This window comes from Mauremys mutica, chromosome 5 (assembly GCF_020497125.1).
Source record: "Mauremys mutica isolate MM-2020 ecotype Southern chromosome 5, ASM2049712v1, whole genome shotgun sequence".
Lineage (NCBI taxonomy): Eukaryota > Metazoa > Chordata > Testudines > Geoemydidae > Mauremys > Mauremys mutica.
This window is the reverse complement of record NC_059076.1, coordinates 7,895,942-7,918,046: the sequence shown is the minus strand read 5'-3', so window position 1 is coordinate 7,918,046 and position 22,105 is coordinate 7,895,942.

The following is a 22,105-nucleotide window of genomic DNA, read 5'->3' as shown; positions in this document are numbered from 1 at the left end:
AAGCCATATGTTGGGGGTTCTCTTCATATTTCATGACCACATTGCTGAATTCATGAGCTCTACACAGAATATCCAGTGATTCAATGAGGAATACTAGCTTCATTTTTTTTGATGACCTGTAGGTTCTTGTCTGCTTTGTCCAGTGGTGATGATTTAAGGAAAGTCTGAAATCTCAGACACAGCATGCTTTCATACAGAAGTTTGTGTCTATCATACTGTGATTATAGTGGTGGCCACTCAGAACACCATTGATTGATTTGATCCTGTGGCGACAACTTCTAATTATGTCAAGATGTCATGAAGTCCCACATTCACAAATCTTTTGCCAAGGACACCTAGAAATGGCATGCAGGCATGGAATTAGCCATGCTGCACACTCTCAAACATCTTGTGTGGTCATAGTCTTTCAATCAGATTTATTGTGCTTTAGCATATATTGCTTGGTCAAAGATCAAGACTACATGCTTAATTTCAAGCTGATCAGCTATATAAATACTTCATTTCAGAATAGTGTACACAGTAGACCTCTCTGTTGGTGATGCCTCGAAGACTGGAAGATAATGGATAGCTACCATCTAGAGAGTACAGTCATGTTGACAAGCAGTATGGAAACCTGTCCAGCCATGAAATGTAGGTGAGTCAGCATTGAGAGCCTTCATAAAAATGTATGCTAATTCAGTTCTCAGGGATGATTCCAGGTTTGATCTGTATCTGTCAGCCTCTCATGGGGCATGTGCATCACGACTCAGCTTCTGTGGAATTTGCCTCTTGTTCTGATGGTTCTGCTTTATTGTAAACCCTGGGGGGGGGGTGTTTTAAGATAACACACTCCTTTTGGGAGTGGCTCTGTGCCTGATGTTGAGGCTGGTTCAGTGATGTGTCTCTGCAGCATTATTCCATTTGTATGGTGGATGGTGCTATGCCCCGATAGGGTTTTTTCTCCAAAATCAATATTGTCCCAGGTAGAACCTTTAACTGACCCTTTAATGAACTGTAGCTGAGCAGGCCAGTGTCATGGCTAATTACTGCATTCTAAGATGCACAATGTTACGGTTTTAGTATGGAAACCACTTGAGATGATCCTGTCAAGTGTCTAATTGTCAATCCAAGGCAAAGGGATTTAGGGGTCTATTTTCAACCCTTGGATGCAAGGTCAACAATGTCTTGGCAAAGTGATATGAGTTTAAAGTCCACATCATCTGGAAGATCAACATAGCCAGCCAGTGTCGATACATCTGGTGCACCAGTAACACAGGACATTCAATTGTAAAGATCAAATGGCATGACAGACTTTGCACACACCCACACGAGGAAATAAGGAAACAGATCAACAGAGCCAGACGTGTACCCAGAAGCCTCCTACTGCAAGAAAAACCCAAGAAAGAAACCAACAGGACTCCACTGGCCATCACATACAGTCCCCAGCTAAAACCCCTCCAACGCATCATCAGAGATCTACAACCCATCCTGGACAATGATCCCACACTTTCACAGGCCTTGGGTGGCAGGCCAGTCCTCGCCCACAGACAACCTGCCAACCTGAAGCATATTCTCACCAGTAACTGCACACTGCACCATAGTAACTCTAACTCAGGAACCAATCCATGCAACAAACCTCGATGCCAACTCTGCCCACATATCTACACCAGAAACACCATCACAGGACCTAACCAGATCAGCCACACCATCACCAGTTCATTCACCTGCATGTCCACCAATGTAATATATGCCAGCAATGCCCCTCTGCTATGTACATTGGCCAAACTGGACAGTCTCTAAGGAAAAGGATAAATGGACACAAATCAGATATTAGGAATGGCAATCTACAAAAACCTGTAGGAGAACACTTCAACCTCCCTGGCCACACAATAGCAGATCTTAAGGTGGCCATCCTGCAGCAAAAAAACTTTAGGACCAGACTTCAAAGAGAAACTGCTGAGCTCCAGTTCATCTGCAAATTTGACACCATAAGCCAGGATTAAACAAAGACTGTGAATGGCTTGCCAACTACAGAACCAGTTTCTCCTCTCTTGGTTTTCACACCTCAACTGCTAGAACAGGGCCTCATCCTCCCTGATTGAACTAACCTTGTTATCTCTAGCTTGCTTCTTGCTTGCTTATATATACCTGCCCCTGGAAATTTCCACTACATGCATCCTATGAAGTGGGTATTCACCCATGAAAGCTCATGCTCCAAAATGTCTGTTAGTCTATAAGGTGCCACAAGACTCTTTGCTGCTTTTACAGACTGTAGCCTGGTCTACACTAGGCGTTTAAACCGGTTTTAGGAGCGTAAAACCGATTTAACGCCACACCCGTCCACACTAAGAGGCCCTTTATATCGGTATAAAGGGCTCTTTAAACTGGTTTCTGTACTCCTCCCTAACGAGAGGAGTAGCGCTAATATCGGTATTACCATATCGGATTGGGGTTAGTGTGGCCGCAGATCGACGGTATTGGCCTCCGGGCGGTATCCCACAGTGCACCACTGACCGCTCTGGACAGCAATCTGAACTCGGATGCAGTGGCCAGGTAGACAGGAAAAGCCCCGCGAACTTTTGAATATTTCCTGCTTGCCCAGCGTGGAGCTCCGATCAGCACGTGTGGTGATGCAGTTAAAAATCAAAATAAAGGAAGAGCTCCCGCATGGACGATGCGGACGTGATCGCTGTAAGGGCAGGCAAATCTGTTCTATCAGCGCTCCGTTACAGAAGACAAAATTCAAAATCATTTTTAAAAAATCTCCAGACAGATGCCATAGCAGGGACTCAGCGCACTGCTGCGTGACAAGCGTAACGGAAAGCCAAAGAATCAAATGGACGCTTATGGACTGGAGGACTCAAGCTATCCCACAGTTCCTGCAGTCTTTGAAAAGCATTTGCATTCTTGGCTGAACTCCAAATGCTTCTAGGGTCAAAAACAGTGTCCGCAGTGGGTCAGGGCATAGCTCGGCAATTTACGCACCCCCCACCCACCTCCAGAAGTGAAAGGGAAAACAATCCTCTCTTGACTCTTTTACATGTCACCCTATCTTTACTGAATGCTGCAGATAGACGCGATGGTGCAGCACTCAACACCAACATCCTTGCTCCCCCCACGCTATGGATGGCTGATGGTGCAATATGGCTGGTATCCGTCCTCATCATCAGCCTATTGGCACATGGAGCAGTGCAAAAGGACTGGTAACCATGCTGACTAGCATCGGTAAGGTCAATCAAGGGCGCCTGGCCCTAATTTTTCCTGGTAGATGGTGCAGTATGGCTGGTAACCATCGTCATCATAGCAACAGGGGGCTGAGCTCCATCAGCCCCCACCCTTCATGTGTAAAGAAAAGATTCAATTGCCCCTGGACTAGCAGAGGGATGCTGGGCTCCTCTCCTACACACTCCTTACTGTCCTGTCTGGACTATCATAGCAGCTGGAGGCTGCCTTCCACTCATTTCTCACTAACAAGTCACTGTGTCTTATTCCTGCATTCTTTATTACTTCATCACACAAGTGGGGGGACAATGCTACAGTAGCCCAGGAAGGCTGAGGGAAGAACGGAATCAACAGGTGGGGTTGTTGCAGGAGCACCCCCTGTGAATAGCATACAGCTCATAATTTCTGCAGGATCTGACACAGAGCAGCTGTGCTCTCTGGTTCTATGATACAGTGGTTCTCTAGTACACTTGCCCATATTCTAGGCAGGACTGATTCTATTTTTAGATACCAAAAAGGAGGGATTGACTCAGGGAGTCATTCCCAATTTTGGCTTTTGCGCCCCTGGCTAAGAGCAGCCAGGGGTACTTATGACAGCAACAGATGGTGCAGTGCAAAAGGACTGGTAGCCACGATCATCTTATTACCAATTTATGGCATGGTAGATGGTACAATATGGCTGGTAACCATCTCTGCTATCATGCAAAAGCAAAAGCATGCTGCTGTGTAGCGCTGCTGAATCGCCTCTGTGAGCGGCATCTAGTGCACATACGGTGACAGTCACAAAAGGCTAAACAGGCTCCATGATTGCCATGCTATGGCATCTGCCAGGGCAATCCAGGGAAAAAAGGCATGAAATGCTTGTCTGCCGTTGCTTTCCCAGCGGAAGGAGTGACTGACGACATTTACCCAGAACCACCCACGACAATGATTTTGCCGCATCAGGCACTGGGATCTCAACCCGGAAATTCCAAGGGGCGGGGGAGGCTGCGGGAACTATGGGATAGCTACGGAATAGCTACCCACAGTGCAATGCTCCAGAAATCGACGCTAGCCTCGGACTGTGGACGCACACCACCGATTTAATGTGTTTAGTGTGGCTGCGCACACTCGATTTTATACAATCTGTTTTGTTAAACCGGTTTATGTAAATTCGGAATAATCCCGTAGTGTAGACGTACCCTTTGCATCGTCACCGGTGAAACCGATTGATGTTGGTGGTTAGGGACAGCTCATTCCAGGATTGGTAGCTGTCCCCAGGGGATTAGTGCAGCATTGTGTGGAGTCCTAGCTGACTGCACTTCAGGAGCCGGTGTATTTATTCTTGATGATCAATGGGCTGGTTGATTATCAAGCCTGTGGTTGAGAATGAATTCACTCCTCGTCACTCAGTTGTGTCCATATCTGTAGCTGCCTCTAATTGATTGATTGATAAGGAAATCTATTAATAAGCATACTTGTTGACAGTGTGTCAGCATACCCCATCTCACTAACATTCTTGTGATATGGTGTATGAAAGGTAAGCTGAAGGAAGTCACATTTCAGACGATATTTCAGTCTGTCAATTCTTTAATACAAAAGCATGCATGGCTTCTAAAAAAAACCCCCAGGGTTTTCCACAAGGACATTGATTGTAGTTGTAATGTACGAGTCTTGCTACGATGTTATAAATTTATATTTTACTATTCAAGATTTACTACAAACATAAAGATTAGAAAAATGCTGCCATGTTTAAATTTCCATTTGTCTCTACCATGATTGTGCCTGAATGGTTATGGAAGTCTCTGCCTTTACAATGAATCACTTCCTATAATTTGAAGTATCAAGACCTTCATGCTTTTTTACAAGTTTGATTAAAATCTGGGTATGTGGTTTTTTTTTTTGTCCTCTGCAATATGACCTGGTGCACGATGAGACTCGAGTGGATAATAGTGGCACAGAAAAATATGCAGGCATTGTTGTACATCTGTTCAGCACAAGTAGGCTTATACTTATCTGTTGACTTTGTCAAAAATCTTGCATAGTTTCTCTAACAAGTTTCATGGTACCGGACTTCAACTGACACATAATCTTGTCCTTGTATATGATTGACAATGCTCTGATCCTTTCTCAATTCTTTTTAACTGTCTTGCATCTATGTTTTCTGCTTGGACTATTTGATCTTTCTTGTGTTTATGGGCCATGGTGATATACTGCTCCTTTTTCTTGCATATGCTGCACATGGCAGGAAGGATTAGTCCAGATACAGGGACACAGAGGCCAGATCTTAACTGAAATCTCTTTCTTGAGCTGGGTAAAGGTATGGGACTGGTACTAGAAGTGGTAGATTATACATGATCTTGTTTCCCCTGTAATATTAATGACTGAGCAAAGTGTCTTCTTGCAATCTATGCACTCTTTGTCTAGAAAATGCCTAAAGTAGGTGACCTGGAACCCAGAGTCACTGGGGATGTCATCAGATTCTTTTGACGGGTGCCATTGACATGATTCAGCAGTGGATCGTTTATCACCATACAAGTCCAACCATGCTTGAGCACATTCATGGTATTTACCCCATCTGAGATGTATAAATGGTTGAGTGGACTCCTTCTTGATTGAGGTTAGATGCATGTGACAATGCAAACCAGTTATAAAGCTGAATCTTAGATGATTGACAAGGGATTTCCTGATCATCGTCACCATCCTTGTGCATGGCCATATTGGTTTTGCAGGAATACACATGTTAACTGGCCAAATCCAAAGCCTCCAAGCTATATATTGTCTCTTTTTATGTGGTGCAAGTGACTGGCTCAATACGTCAACTTTCCAATACTTGTGCACGGGATGCTGAAAAGTTTATATTAAAAAAAAAAAAAGTCTAGGAGACAATAATGAAATCATTTCCTGAAAATCTATATGGTAGACCAGGGGTAGGCAACCTATGGCACGTGTGCCGAAGGTGGCACGCAAGCTGATTTTCAGTGGCACTCACACTGCCCGGGTCCTGGCCACCGGTCCAGGGGGCTCTGCATTTTAATTTAATTTTAAATGAAGCTTCTTAAACATTTTAAAAGCCTTATTTACTTTACATACAACAATATAGTTATATATTATAGACTTAGAGAAAGAGACCTTCTAAAAATATTAAAATGTATTATATTACTGGCATGCAAAACCTTAAATCAGAGTGAATAAATGAAGACTCGGCACACCACTTCTGAAAGGTTGCTGACCCCTGTGGTAGACAATGTTCATTGCTATGCTTGCAGTATTACATAAATATGAATTGTTGTTGCTAGGAAAATGTGGTGGTGCTAGGTACAAGCACCCTTTATTTTGTTCCTGCACTGTCATTCTTTTATTTGAAATTAAATTTCTCATCATTTGAGACATCAAAACCTCCCTGTGAAATATAAAGACATTGTGCTAATTTTCTACAATGCTGCCACTAAGGAAAATATGCTGTTTTCCATGAAAACATATGGTTTTTATGAATATTTAGGTCAAACTTAATTTAAAATATCATGCATTTTTACATCCAAATACTTTGCCTGGAGTTAAAATGGAACACATTGATAGATATACTGAACCATGAGTATTGTTGATGATAGATAAATTAGGGGATAGGGTAATGTTTTGCCCCAGTAATCGTATCTAAATAGAGAGATGGCTGATTATTGCACATTATCTGTTTGCATGATCAATGAGGAAAATTTTGGTGTATTATATGCAATCGACAGACCAGACTTCTGAGCTTTATAAACAATTTCATGCATAATTAAAAAAAAATACAAGCAGTTTTTTTGAGCATTTTAAACATTTTCACCTGTGTACCAAGTATAAACTGTATGATCTTTTCACTGATTGTTTCAGTACATTCTCTGAATATCTTTCAATCATTTTGAACCATCTTGGGCCCAGATAAATTATAGTGGAAATTATAGTTCAAGTTCTTTAATTAGTATGGTGTCAAAATTAGTTGATAGCCTGGTAACTTTGGATGTACTGTGATAGAAAACTGGAGGAGAACTTTTAACACAAGACCTCTCAAGTTATTGCCTGCATAAAATTGCACAGGTTATATAGTGTCCTTTTAGCTGGAATGGAACAACACAATAATGGGCCTTTCCATATGGCCTAAATGTCCTAGGCTCACCTGAAATCCCAGTTATGCCATTTTTATCAGAGGGGTTTGGACAGGCAGAAGATAATACAGATTCTTAAGAGCTGTGAAACTCTGGGCGAGATTAGACAGTGCGGTTTGACTGCTCTGCACTGCATCATTAGTGGAATTTTGCACTAAAGCTGGCATGACTGGTCCAGGGAGGATCAACCCAGCATAAGGATGTTTCTCTGGTATCCCAGAGCCTTCAGAGAGTCTCTCACATTATTCTCCCTCCTTGCTGCTGGGGAAAAGTGGCATTGCTGGCAGAGAGAAGGTCTGGCAGCGATGCACTACTGCCATCCTTGTCTGCAGTGCTGATAATATCAATTAGAGCAGCCGTTGGGCTCTTCTATCTCTGTGCAGAGCAGCTGCACCCGGAGATTTGGCCCTTTGTGTTTATCGTCCCGATAAAATCGGTAGGAATGTTCGATATTAGCTTGTCTTGGGGGAAACCAGTGTATTGGCTTTCTCTGCATCAGGATCCCAAAGCAGAACTCCTCCGTGGCCAATTGATAGCAATGAGAAATGCCACTTTGATGGGTGAACTACAGCAGGAAAGCAGTGCAAAAGGCTCTTGGCCAAAACCCGGATAATTAAATTGAGCTTCTAGTTGGTGATTGCTTTCATTTTGGAGGTTTTAATCATTTTGACAGCTTGGGAAACCTTTTGATATGAAGATTAGCCAGAGACTGGAGCTAATGCTGGAATTTGGCCTCCTGCCCAGTGCTGACACTTGGACATAACTGGGAATAGAGGGCAGTCAGCACCTTCCAGATTGGGCTCTTAGAAACACAGACTGGAGCCCATGTTTCTAGGCTGAGCTAAGAAAACCGGAGGCTGTGGAATGCTGCAGTCTGAGGCTGTCCAATGAATGGGCAGGACTTCTATGTTCCCCATGATGCTGCTCCAACAGAATTTCCAATGGGCTGATCTTAGATACACCACTTCGTTGTTAATTGTCTTCCACGACTCTGACGTAGCTTCTCTCCATTCCTCTTGGTGCTTCCTCCAAACCCCTCAAACATTACTGACTCCCAGTTCTCTCAGTGGATTCTTTTAGGGTATTTGAGGACTTACATATGATGGGCCAGATTTACTGGCACTGGAGCAGTGAGGGTGCAAGTGAGGCTCAGGGGAGATGTAGGCACTTAAGCAGGGGCGGCTCTAGACATTTTGCCGCCCCAAGGATGGAGGGTCCGCTGGTCCCGCGGCTTCGGCGGACCTCCCTCAGGCACGCCTGCGGGAGGTCCGCCGAAACTGCGGGACCAGCGGACCCTCGACAGGCAAGCCGCCGAAGGCAGCCTGCCTGCCACCCTAGGGCGACCGGCAGAGCGCGCACTGCGGCTTGCCGCCCCAGGCACGCGCTTGGAGCGCTGGTGCCTGGAGCCGCCCCTGCACTTAAGTGCAGTAGCCTTTCCTGAGGATTCCTGCTGTGGTGGAAGCAGCTTTAAGTTCTGCTAGAACTTCACTGGAACTCTGCAGGCAGCAGCCATAGAGAAGAAGCAGTCAGTTTCAACCATTTGCATCCTGGTATGAACTTTGCAACAGTGCCTGTCTTTCCATATGGCTGAACAACCCCTCTGATTTCAACCTCCTCACCAAATGGGTGAGGCTTAAAAATCCATTTGTGGCTTGGGCTCCTGCCTCATTTAGATGTAGTTTGGCTAGTATGAGGATGCGTTCCTGCATTCTCATAGTGTAACTTTGAAAGAATGAGGATGGTTTACAAGGAGTTCTTGCATGTGGTCTGGCTATTTAAAAAAAATCCTCCCATAGTACTCGGGGTGGGGGGGGAGGAGATTATTACAGTTTGTGATGAAGAAGACAGCATGGAAAAATCAAGACCAACACTAATACATGAGGCTATACAGACACTGAGGGATATTTGCCCACTAATGTGTATTTGAAGCCTATGTTCTGTGCAATATCTGATGGAGTGTGTAGCTAATGTCTTGGCTACACAGTTACAGCAGTGAGATGGAATCCCGGTGGAGAACCAGGCTGGGAGGCCGGACCACCTATGCTGCTGCTCCTGCTTCTGCTTGAATCTATTGTATTTTCTGGAGCACTGCCACTCATGTGGGTGTGTGCGGCTCTGGGGCAGTCACCATTGCATTGAATTCACTTGAGATGCCAGTCTGGAATCAACTTAAGCTGCCCCTTCTGTGGTTGCAAATGAGTATGTACTTTATCTAAACTCGGCCTTTCGCTGTTGCTGTGCAATGCTGATCTCTGTGTAAAAATACCATGGCTGGGAAATTGCCCGAAATGAAACTGCAAAATTGTATGAAAAAAATCTCAGCAGTTTTGGACAACTCTGTCCATAACCCTACCTCTAACTGAGAGCTCTGTAGCCATTTCCAAGAAGCAGTGGGGCCAGTTGTTCTACAGTGGGATTTAAGAGAGATTGGTTTTACTCCTGGCTCTGATAATGACCTTGGAGATGCACCTTCCCCTTTGTCTGTCTGTCTGTTTAGATTGTTAGCTCTGCAGGACCAGGATAGTCTCTCACTACATTTGTGCAAGACCCTGCAAAGTGGAGTCCTGATGTCAGCTTCGGCTGCTAGGTGCTGCTGTGATGTAAATAATAATATAGCTGGGGTCTCTGTTCACAATACTAGTTGTAACAGGTACAGTAATTTCCTGCAACATGCTTGATAAACCTTAATTGGATATTTTTGGGTGTATTTTTGGAGTCCATTGTATTAAATGCAAAGGTTATGTATTATTGTGGGCCTGGACAATCAAAGAACTACATTGGACCATGTGGCAGACAGAGATCTTTCCGGAATATACATGTGAAGTAGATTTTCTGGGAAATATGTAGAGAGAGGTGAATGGAAATTTCCACACTGTACCCCCATCTATGTTTTTGCAATAACCTCGTTCTTTGAAGTTATACCCCAAGGAGTGGGCAATTGCCTGCTGCTTATCTGTTCCCAGGGTCCCAAGATCAAAGAGACAAATTGAGTAAGAGAGTGACTTACAGATTTTGGGAGTGCTTGTTCTGATCAAGAGCTGTTATGGACTTGTAACCACAGGAAAAGCTCTTGATGGAGTTTGAAGGACTGATCACCTACCAGAGCCATTCTTGGAGTTGGGGATGATCTGGTGAACTTATTAGCTTGTGTGTGTGTGTGTGTGGGGGGGTTCTTTTGTTCTTTTAATAAGTTTTCTCTGCAATACTTTTACCTTAAGAAAAAATGTGCTTGCTTAGTATAACCCACCTCTCATGAGCGCCCCCTTTCTCTGGCTGATATGCCTGCAATGAGTCTTTCCATGGGGTGGCATGCACCTATTGTGGGCGGCCCCTTTGGTTGGCTGGGTGTGAGCCTGCTTTTGGTTTAGGTCTTTCAATGAGGTGGCAGTCAACTCTCGTAAATGCCTCCCAGCCGATGGTTCTCTCAGCAGGTCTTCAGCGACTCAGCCCTCCAGCCAAGCCACACATGCTGTCCCCCCTTCCGGGGTATACAGTTGCGAGTTCTTATCACAGCCCTGGTATGGGGCCATAGCTCTGAGGCTTCTTCCCTGTGGCACTGCCTTCTTCAGACACCCTCAGCTGGTGTCCTTTCAGCAGCTCTCCCTGGGCTCAGTCTGCAACCAGACCAACAGGGCTCATCTCGGTACCCTCGCCTGGTCTGGGCAGGTTTTGTCCACAGTCTCCCAGGTTCACTGCCCACACTGACCTTTCGATAGTCCTGCTGCTACTCTATCCGGCCAGCCAGGCACCCATTCTTTGGGAGCCTTCCCCAGGCTTGGTTCTGTCTGGTGAGCTCTCTGCAGTGAGCTGTCCGTGGTCCTGCTGTTTATCTAGCCAGCCAGGCACCCAATCCTCCCTCACTGAGCTCCACACAGCAATTGAAAGCTCTGCTCTGCTGCTTGCCTTTTATCTAGCCCTTCTGGCCCCTTATTGGTTGCTCCATCCGCCTCTTTGATTGGCTGCTCCTCTGCAGTCACTCTAGGCTGCCTGGAGGACTTCTCTCTGCTCTATTTTAGGGCAAGGTGATGCAGGGCCATGAGTCCTCCAGCAGGGGGCCTCCAGACCTAGTCCACCCTGCCACACTTAGGAATACCTGTATGGTACCTTATAAGTGTGGGTAATTGCACTGTTTATAGCCTCTGAGGAGAAAGCAAAGCCAGTCAGCTGGCCTGTTTAGGCAGTCTGACTTGGTGAGGAACTCAGTGCAAGCAGGGAACTGTGCAGCCCAGGGCTGGTGCAACCCATTAGGTGACCTAGGCAGTCGCCTAGGGCGCTAACATTTGGGGGGCAGCGACCACGGCGGCTGGATCTTTGGCCACCCCAGTCGTAGGCAGTATTTCGGGGGTGGGACCTTCCGCTGCCTCTGTCGGGGGCAGCATTTCGGGGGTGGGGCCTTCCGCTACGTAGGATGGCAAAAAAGCTGGCGGCGCTCCTGGTGCAGCCTGGAAAAGCCCCATCAGCAGGGAGAGAGGTGTGGGTGTCTGCCCAAGAGTGGTGATGGCTGAGGAGGCGTAAGTTTAGAATGTGTGCTCTTGCTGGACTACGAGAGGTGCAGTTTCTGTGAACTGTGACCCTGGTTTACACTGAATTACTGCAGTTCTGTAGCTTTGTCACCATTAACGGCATGGGATGAGCCTCATGCCCTGCAGGCTCCCACGTGCCGTCTGCCCAGTCAACTTAATTATGGGCTGATGGTTTTCCTTTGGCAGATGGAACCTTTTGTGGAGATCTGCCACCACGTATTTCAGAGAAGGAGCCTGGCATGCGTGGTGCTGTCCTCGGTTGCATGGTGAGTTGGTTCACCCATCTTTGTGGCATCAGTGCTCCTCCTCACCCTGCTACCTGGGGTTATCTGAACCCAAGGTTTGGTAACTAGTTTTTCGTTCTCCAGGCGATGTCAGGTAATAAATCACAGCACCTCTGTTTGATAAATGATTGGTACACACAAAAGTGCTTCCACCCCCAAATCCTTGTTTTTATTAAGTACAAAGCACAGTTCTAAAACAGCAATTGGTCTAGAGCACCCCGAATAAATTTAGTTACCCAAAGTCTGAGATGGCGTTGAATGACAACACCAGGGGGTCCAGCGGTCAGCCTTCCGCCTAGCTGCTGGGGAGTTTTTATGTCAGTGACTCCTTGCTCATAGGAAATCCAAACTTCTCCAAAGCATACTTTCTAATTAAACTCTTTATAGGTTTCTCCAGACAAAGCACATAACTCATAATAGCCCCTAATAGACTAACAGTTCCCTAGCAACAGCCAATAATCATTTATTATTCTGCTTATCAGCAAAGCAGCTTCAGCAAGACACTTACAAACACAGACAACCAGAATCAAGGTCAGTTTTCCATACTACCCCCACCCCCTTTATGAATCTGTCCTTTCACTTTGTCTATCCCAGTCAGTAAAACCACAGCTTGCAGCTGTTTTTGTTCTGTTTGCCTAAGCAAGGCCAAATTATTCGTATGTGGTGTCCTCACTTCCAGCTCATGGGGGTTAAGTGCACAAGATGGCTGTTGTAGTAGGAAGAGAGCCTGAGACATAAACCCATATTATCAAAGTCCTGGTATGAGGCCTAGGCCTGAACTAAAGTAGTGGTCAACCCTTGCTAATATAAAGCAAAAGTTATCAAGAGACATGAGCTCACGGAACCTGGCAAGAACAGGGCTGGTATTGCAAAAACACACATTCCTAAGAAGTGCGAGGCACAGGACACTCATGCAAACACATTCCAGAAGGATGGAACCAGAACACCCCGATACCAAGTATGGTACAAACACCCCCCTTCAAAAGATAACAATGGATAAGGTCAGGATGACGGTGTGATGGATAGAGATGTTTTGATCGAACCAACATGTACAAGGTAATGGTTGGTAACAACTCACGTCATGGGGCAGTAACTAACTATGTCAGAAGGGCAATACGTATCTTGTTTGTATTGGGGTATAAAATGAAGTCTCAGAGGGAGTGTCTTTGGGTGGCCTAGGGGATAATGGAAAGTCCCGCCATTAACTGAGCTAGTCCATTGCAACTGGAACACGTGTTAGTATAACTGTAACCATTGACCCAGAACATTAGGACTGTGCTTTGTTGACAATAAATCTGACCAAGTGCCTTCACTATGAATCAAGTTTGTGGTTACTGGGCAGTTCGCTCGAGGTCTGCTGTGCCAACTATCTGCACAGTTCAGGGACAGCACACAGAGAACTCACACATGCAGCCAACATCTAACAACATCGAACAACAGCTGTGAGTTATGTCAAATCCAGTTCTCTCCCAACAACCCCTGCTCGAACACCTGCTGGGGTGGAGGGGATCTGCAGCTATGGCGGGGAGGGCAAGCATGAGAGGCTGAAGACCAGGTGCAGGATGGTGTGGGAGGGTGTCAGGAATGAGGACTTGCAGGTGTTCTTGCTCAGTCTGAGGGCAGCCTGAGCCACATCAGGGCCACCTGATTGAGGACTCCACCTGACTGGCTAAGGAAGTCACCACACCTGCTCTTAGGCCCAACAGCAACAATCTCTGGTGGCTCAATGCTTGTGGCTACATCTGCGATCGCTCCTGTGCCAGCCGGGCTCCAGTCCAGCCTTGTTCACAGCATCGCTCCAGTCCTGCTTCTGCCTCGCTCCTGCCCTGCCACAGCCTGCTGCAGTGCTGCCACCCTACTCACGGTCAGGCCTGGATCCTGCTCCAACCATGGTTTGTTATTTGCGGGGGGTGCACATGAAGCAAGATATTCAAAAGTAATCATGAACCTAAAGAGGCAGTTAAGTGCCTGTGTGATTTTCAAAACACCTAAGCAGATTCAGTGCCTAACTCCTACTGGAAGGCCCTAACTCCTCACCTATCTGGCCTATAGCCCCTCCAAGTTCCACAAAGAACTTGCAAAAAGTTTAATGCAGCTGAATGCTGTGTTAGCTTCTCCATCAAACTCTGAGCTTTGGGCTCTCCAACCTCCATTCTTCATGGGGGAATTTTCTTTTAATATATGATTTTAATCTTAACAGCATCCCTTTAGGGCTCTCTTCTGATTTCATTTATGCAGCCCATGAGACGTTGCATCTATCTACTGATAACAGCTTAACAAGAAAAAAAGAGCTTTTTGAATGCCAAATTATATAATTAATTGAATATTTTTGAGGGCAGATACATTACAGCCTGTTTGTCACTGGTCCTGGGAGTTGCTACACTTTAAAACTGATAAATAAGGCATCCTTCTCTTCCTTAACCATTCCCCACAGAAAGTAGTTTGTAAAATTACTCTAGCACAAATATTTATCACAGATACAATAAGATTTTATGTGCCTTGTAACTGCAATAGTGCATATTTTATGCTCCTTTAGTCTTTGGTGTAGAGTACATCCAATTTCTCCAGTTTCTTCAGTAGAGATAATTTCACAATCAGTGGAGATCTGTAAAAAATATTTTGTTACAACCCCATGAATACTAAGTCCCATTATATCCCCTGCAGTTTCAATGAAACATTATTCTTCCTGAACACACATTGTTCATGTTCTCAAATGCCTGGTACAGAAAGTATAATTACCCTGATTTTATTGGATATGTCAGGTTTACACATTTTTCAGGCCTTTAGAGGTTAGTCACCATTAGGCAAGCATACACACTTAAAATTAAGTACCTCGATAGCTCATGTAACAGTCAACTTTCTATAGGCTCTTGCTTGTAGAACAGAACAGGCTGTTCCTCTGTGCAGATGCAGTTCATGTGGAATCAAGGTGTCTGCAAAGGAGCCCATCATCTGACGCAACCACAGCTGTAAATATGATTAATGAAAACTTCACGTATCTCAGCGCTATGCATTCTGCTGTTTGAGAATCATGGGGTTTTCATTTGCAACAAATATCTGCCCAACTCCCATTAAAACTCAAGGGAGAGTGAGTGCCTAATCCTTAGGTACTTCTGAACAACCCAGCCCTGATGCATATGGCAGGTGTCCTGCTTTGTGCATGATCACAGACATCATTACCTGTGTTACGGCTGCAGCCATTCTGGCCTCTGTTCTTTTTTTTTTTTTTTTAAGGTAATGTTGTTTCAGGTACTTTTGACAGAATAAATTCCCTTATCCATGTTTGGTCTACCCATACACACAGGTACTGTCAGTCAAAATGACCTATACTGGTATTAAGAGACCAACAAAACAAGAAAGAATAAAAGATTTCTTTCCGTTTGAAAAGGAAACAAGCCATAGCAGACACAAGCAACATATGCCACATTACTACCTGAAGGGAAGTGCTGAGGTGGCCTATACATTGCTGAAAAGTGCTAATGTGATGGTACTATATATACAGAGTATTCTGGCCACCCTGGAGACAGTGTTCCCCACTGGAAAAATAGAAGTATACAAGGTACTACATGACTACTGAAAGAATGCTAACTTCACTACTGGACAAGGATCAAGCATTGTTATACAAAAGTTATTGCTACTCAACTTGTGTCCACAGAAGGCAAAGTTCACCCTAGTTCACAGGGTCTGGTAACACACTGGGCTGTATGTGTTTTATGCTTCCTCTTCTGTGCCTGCTCCATGGAAGAGACAGACCTGTTGCATCTCAGTTGCTCAAGCTGTAGTGATTCACGCATTTAGCTCTGGAAGTCACCATTTCAATCCCTAGTGTGTAGACAAGATAGTGGTTCCATGCTTCTGCATGGTCTTTGCATCATGATTACTTTTACGGGCTCTGGGGTGGGGCCAGAAATGAGGGGTTCAGGGCTGGGGCAGGGGGCTGGGGTGTGGGAGGGAGTGCGGGCTCTGGGTGGCGCTGACCTGAGGTGGTTCCCGGAAGTGGCAACACGTCCCTCCGACTCTTAGGCGGAAATGTGGTCTGCGTGCACTGCCCCTGTCCACATGGGCCGCCCTGCAGCTCTCATTGACTGTGGTTCCCGGCTAATGGGAGCTGTGGAGCTGGTGCTCGGGGCAAGGGCAGTGCGCGTGCCTCCCTGGCCAGGCCTCTGGTTAGGAGCTGCAGGCACACGTTGCTTTTTCCGGGAAGCTGCACAGAGCCAGATAGGGAGCCTCCCAGCCCCGTGCCAACTGGACTTTTAACAGTCTGGTCCATGGTGCTGACCAGAGCTGCCAGGGTCCCTTTTTAACTGGGTGGTCTGGTCGAAAACCAGACACCTGGCAACCCTACGCAGGGAGGTTCAGATGGTGGACAAAGCGCAGACTTCATAAAAAGGTACTTGAATCTGGCAGTCCTGTGCTTTTTCGAGTGGAGTTTGAACCCTCATCAAATATGACATTTATTACTTATATGCATCTATCCCAGACATTTAAGGCAGCTGGGGTGTGAGTCGGTCACTTTATATGAGTGACAGGCCTTGAAGCCAGTAGAACAGAGCATCAGTCTGGTACCGAGCCTGGTACCCTACTTTATACACTGATGGAGGGAAGGTAAGTAGATACAAAGATTGCAGCTCCAACAACTGTCTCTGGGGATAGGAAGGAACTGGGGGCGTCGGGGACAGTGAATTTTTTATACCTGCATGCAGTGGCGTGAGGCACCACAGGGTGCTCACGCTGCCCTGGCAGGTACTGCAGAAGGAAAAATCTCGGACAGGTGCGCATGAGGTGTGCACACACCTACAGTGGCATGGACATGTGCAATCACTCGAAGAAGGTGTGGTGTTCAGAAATGCTCAGTGTATGCACTAACTCTGTTCCTATTGAAGGCAAAAGCAAAACTCCCACTCCCTTCATTAGGGCCTGAATTTTGCCCATAGGGCCCAAGTGGCGTGCAGACCGTGTTCAGTACACATTCCGGATCCCAGCAGTACAGCCAACCAGGGGCCAGTGTGAGAAGAGCCAGTCCAGTGCCTCTCTCGCTCTTTCTGCCCTCCAAGCATGTTTCAATACTTTCCCACGACCTTGCCAGCAACCTCGAAGCCCGCTTTCCCTCTAATGACTTTGAGAGGAAATGATTAGATTTTTCTCTCTCACTTTAAAGTGTTTTGAGTCCTTTAGCTCAGTTAGTCTGTGCTGCAGTGCTGGAAGTTGAGTTTGCAACCCTTTCCCATGAGGATGAATGGGGCATTAGAGTTCCACTTAACAGTTACAGGATAAAAGCAGCAAAGAGTCCTGCGCATCCGACGAAGTGGGGATTCACCCACGAAAGCTCGTGCTCCAAAAGTTCTGTTAGTCTATAAGGTGCTGCAGGACTCTCTGCCGCTATTACAGATCCAGACTAACATGGCTCCCCCTCTGATAAGTTACAGGATAGGTTATCCTATAACTGCCTGCTATATGATTTCTTGCACTTTCTTCTGAAGCATCTGGTACTGGCCACTGATGGAGAGAAAATACTGGACTGCATGGATGACAGGTTTGGTCCAGTCTGGAAATTCCTCTATCATGTGTTGAAATGATTTTGCTTAACAATTGAGAAATGCCTTAAAACCCTATGTTATGGAGCCTTTTCCTTTTTAGCTGAATATTGTCACATGGCATACTTTACAACTCAGTAGGATTCCATAGCACATAATGTATTCAAAGAGCAGTCCCCGTGTTTCACTCTAAGGAGGTTGCGGCTTTCATAGGAAATGTTCCATAGTTCATTCCTCTTTCCTGAGTTACACAGGATTAATAAATTTGTTAGTCTTTAAGGTGCCACAAGTACTCCTGTTCTTTTTACAGGATTAGGTGTTAATGATTGAATACACAACAGAGCTGTGAATTTTAAGGAGATGAGGGTTTAGCTTTTCAAAAACTCCTTCCTGAAAATTGTAACATTTACCTATGTTCCCTCTAAGAATTCCTTCTCAGCATAATATATGTGTTTACCTGGCTTGTCCCATAGAGTTGAAAACAGTAGTAGCCTATCTTTTATTAACTTCTCCTGCCTGGTGTAAATATTCTATAATAATTCAGACTAGCTTTATTCCTGCTGAGCACATACATTAATAACTTGTGTGACATTCCCTAGGAACCTGTCTGGACACTTGGACAGCTGAGTCCCCTCAGTTCTCCAACCTGGGGTGCCTTTTACACTGTTCTGCTCTGAGAGTAGCCACCCCTCATCTGCTCAAACTCAGCCCCCAGCATGTAAATTACCCCCAACTATACTGCAAGAATGCTTCAGCCAGCCAGCCTGCCACTCTTGAATTATACTGCAGAGCAACACCAGAAAATTCCCAGTGCCTGACTTTCCCCCAAAATGTGCATCTTGTACTGTCCAGCACCCTCCTGGACAATGCAAGCTCATAGAAAGTCCATCATTTTATTAATACAAAATGATATGCAGAGTTTTATTTCAAATGGAAGCTCCCAAAAGCCTTCAATCTAAACACACTGGCTTAGATAAAACAAGTTTATTATCTACAGAAAGATAGATAGATTTTTAGTATTTACAATTAATAAAGCATAAAAGTCAGAATTTATTACAAAGAAATAAAAGGTAAAACACAACTAATGCCTAACTTAACAAGTGACAGTGAATTCAAAGCAAAGGATCTCTCACCACATGTTCTAGCAGTCTTATTGGTGGAATCTTTTAGCCAGGATCATTCCCCAGTCCAGGGCTGGTGCAAGGATGTTTCACGCCCTAGGCGAAACTTCCACCTTGCGCCCCCCACCCCTGCCCTGAGGTGCCCCCCCATGGCAGTTCCCCACCCCCTATCCTCCGTCCTGAGGCACCTCCTTGCCCCAGCTCACCCCTGCTCCGAGCACGAGCACTCCGAGCACGCCGTCATTGCTTCCCTCCTCCCGCTTCCCAGGCTTGCGGCGCCAATCAGCTTAGGTGCCGCAAGCCTGGTAGGCAGGAGAAGTGAAGCAGCCACGGCGTGCTCGGGGAGGAGGTGGGGCAGGGGTGAGCTGGGGCGGGGAGTTCCTCTGCATGCCTCCCCTCCCCCCCTTACTTGCTGCAGGCGGCCCTCCCCGCGCTCCCCTGCCCCAGCTCCCTCTGCCTAAATGCCGGCAGCGACTGGGGCGGCCAAAGATCCGGCCGCCATGGTCGCTGCCGAAGAAAATGGCGCACCCCAAATCCGAGCACCCTAGGCAACTGCCTAGGGCGCCTAAATGGTTGCACCGTCCCTGCCCCAGTCCCATGATGCTTCCTTTGTCTTTCAAGTGTTGTTGATGCCGTGAATAGAGATGAAGGAAGAGATATTTGTATCCTCTGTTCTCACTACTTGTAGGTATTTTCCTCTTTGAAAATCATCTCCAGACGAGGTTCAGGAGACAGAAAGTCTGTTTGCACAGGAATTTCCAGCTGTTTCGTTGCCAAGATGTAAATGTATCGCTCATCCCCTTCTTCCTCCCAAAGAATGGCTGCTTAACCCTGGGTCCAATTCTGTTCAATATCTTCATCAATGATTTAGATAATGGCAAAGTTATAAAGTTTGTGGACAATACCAAGCTGAGAGGGGTTGCAAGTGCTTTGGAGGATAGGATTAAAATTCAAAATGATCTGGACATCTTGGAGAAATGGTTTGAAGCAAATAGGATGAAATTCAATAAGGACAAATGCAAGGTACTCCATTTAGGAAGGAACAATCAGTTGCACACATACAAAATGGGAAATGACTGCCTAGGAAGGAGTACTGAGGAAAGGGATCTGGGGATCATAGTGGTTCACAAGCTAAATATGAGTCAACAATGTAATGCGGTTGCAAAAAAGAGCAAACATCTTTCTGGGATGTATTAACAGGAGTGTTGTAAGCTAGACACAAGGAGTAATTCTTCTGCTCTACTCCACGCTGATCAGGCTTCAACTGGAGTATTGTGTCCAGTTCTGGGCATCACATTTCAGGAAGGATGTGGACAAATTGGAGAGAATCCAGAGAAGAGCAACAAAATGATTAAAGGTCTAGAAAACATGACCTATGGGGGAAGAATTTTGTACAAAATGTATCATAGTCCTGTAAAAAGGGTGATCATAAGGGTACAGCCTGTCACAGTATGGAATAGTTTCCAGTCCTGAGATGCTCATACACTGCTGTTAAACATCGGCAAAAATCCTGCTTACAAACATTCTGTTGTGACATTAACTGTCTTCACCCATAAAACACTGGAAGGTGATGGTGAAAGTAGCAAAGTACTGTGCCTCCCCCCACAACACAACACCAAGTGAGAAAAGGGAAGCATAGAATCTACTGGGGAGGGGAACATGGCTGAGCTGGGCCAGGAGAAATCTGATACTAATTGGGAGAGGAAAGGAAGGGGAAAGGTTCAGTAAGTGTGATCAGGTGGATGGTTAGTGATGCAGACTCCTTCAAGGTTACACTGGGATGCAGTTAACTGGAGGGGAAGATTAGGTTCATTGGGCTCCTGGGAGAAGAGTGTTTAAAGAGAGACTGGAAGGCTGAGAGTATGGGCAAACAGGGTGATTCCAAAGGTAAGGGGGCGCATGAATGAAGACCCAGAGATCAAAGTAGGATGGCATGGAGGGAGCCGGGAAGGCAGTGGTATGGATGGAGCAAAGGGGCCAGGTGAGGAAAGAAAAGAGATGGTTGGACAACTCATTGTACAGGCTGTTGTAGATGCAGTCAAGGTATTAAAATCACCTCCAAGCCACCTCCTATTTAGACATGGAAAACCACTCTTGAAAACCCAGGAAACCAAGCCATCAATTTTGAATTTAAAAAGTGTGGTCTATATCCGGAAGGTACCAATGTTTATAGGCTATATTCTGTCCTTTACTATGTACCATGACCCCTGTTGATGTCAATGAATGTGGTGCACAAGCTCCCAAAGGAAAATTTGTGTGTGTTCTCTGTCCAACTCGTGTTTTCATGCCAGAGCGCCACTAATAGGAGGACTTGAGTCTGATGACCCATTTTAGGGAACCCTAGGCTTGAGTGTCTACATTGTATTTTAACCCTAGGTTAAGACTTTTCTAAGCTGTGCTCAAACCTAGGGCTCTGGCATCCACACTGAAGTGTGCAGACCTGAGTCAAAGTAACCATATCCCAGAGTCCCTAGTGCTGCCTCCTCCCCCCTGAAATGTGGCTGCTCTAGCCCTAGGACCACGGGGCTCTGTAGGAAAACTTTACTGCCTGCTCTGCATGTTACCAGGAACAGGGCCAGCTCCAGAGCCCAGCGGGGCAAGCACCCGCCTGGGGTGGCCCTTTCCCGGGGGGCCGGCAGGCTGGGCCGTCGGACCTGCCGCAGTCATGCCTGCGGGAGGTCCACCGGAGCCCCGGGAGCAGCGGACCTGCCGCAGGCATGACTGCGGAGGGGACGCTCGGCCGGCGGCTCGGCTGGACCTCCCGCAGGCATGACTGCGGAGGGGACGCTCGGCCGGCGGCTCCAGTGGACCTCCCGCAGGCATGACTGCGGACGGTTCGCGGGTCCCGCGGCTCGGCTGGACCTCCCGCAGGCATGACTGCGGCAGCTCAACCGGAGCCGCCGGACCTGCGAACCGCCCGCAGCTGCGGGAGGTCCAGCTGAGCCGCGCGACCAGCGGACCCTCTGCAGTCATGCCCGCGGGAGGTCCGCTGCTCCCGCGGCTCGGGGGCGCCTCCCGGGCATGACTGCTTGGGGCGGCCAAATTTGTAGAGCCGCCCCTGACCAGGAAGCAGCTTGCTTTGCAAAGAGCTTGATCTATTCGCTCTCCATTGCAAATCCAGGAGGGTCTCTGACAGTGAGCTTGTAGATCAGTGATCAGAAGAGAATGGGTTAATGCTGTCCTGAACTGCTGCCATTTGCAAAGGAGGGGTGGCTTCTGTTTTCAATAGAGTGGACTGCAGACTGTTGGGATAGAGAGGACTAAGCAAGTTGTCCCATGGAATTCTGGGACACTTCTGGATGATTCCTGGGACCTGAG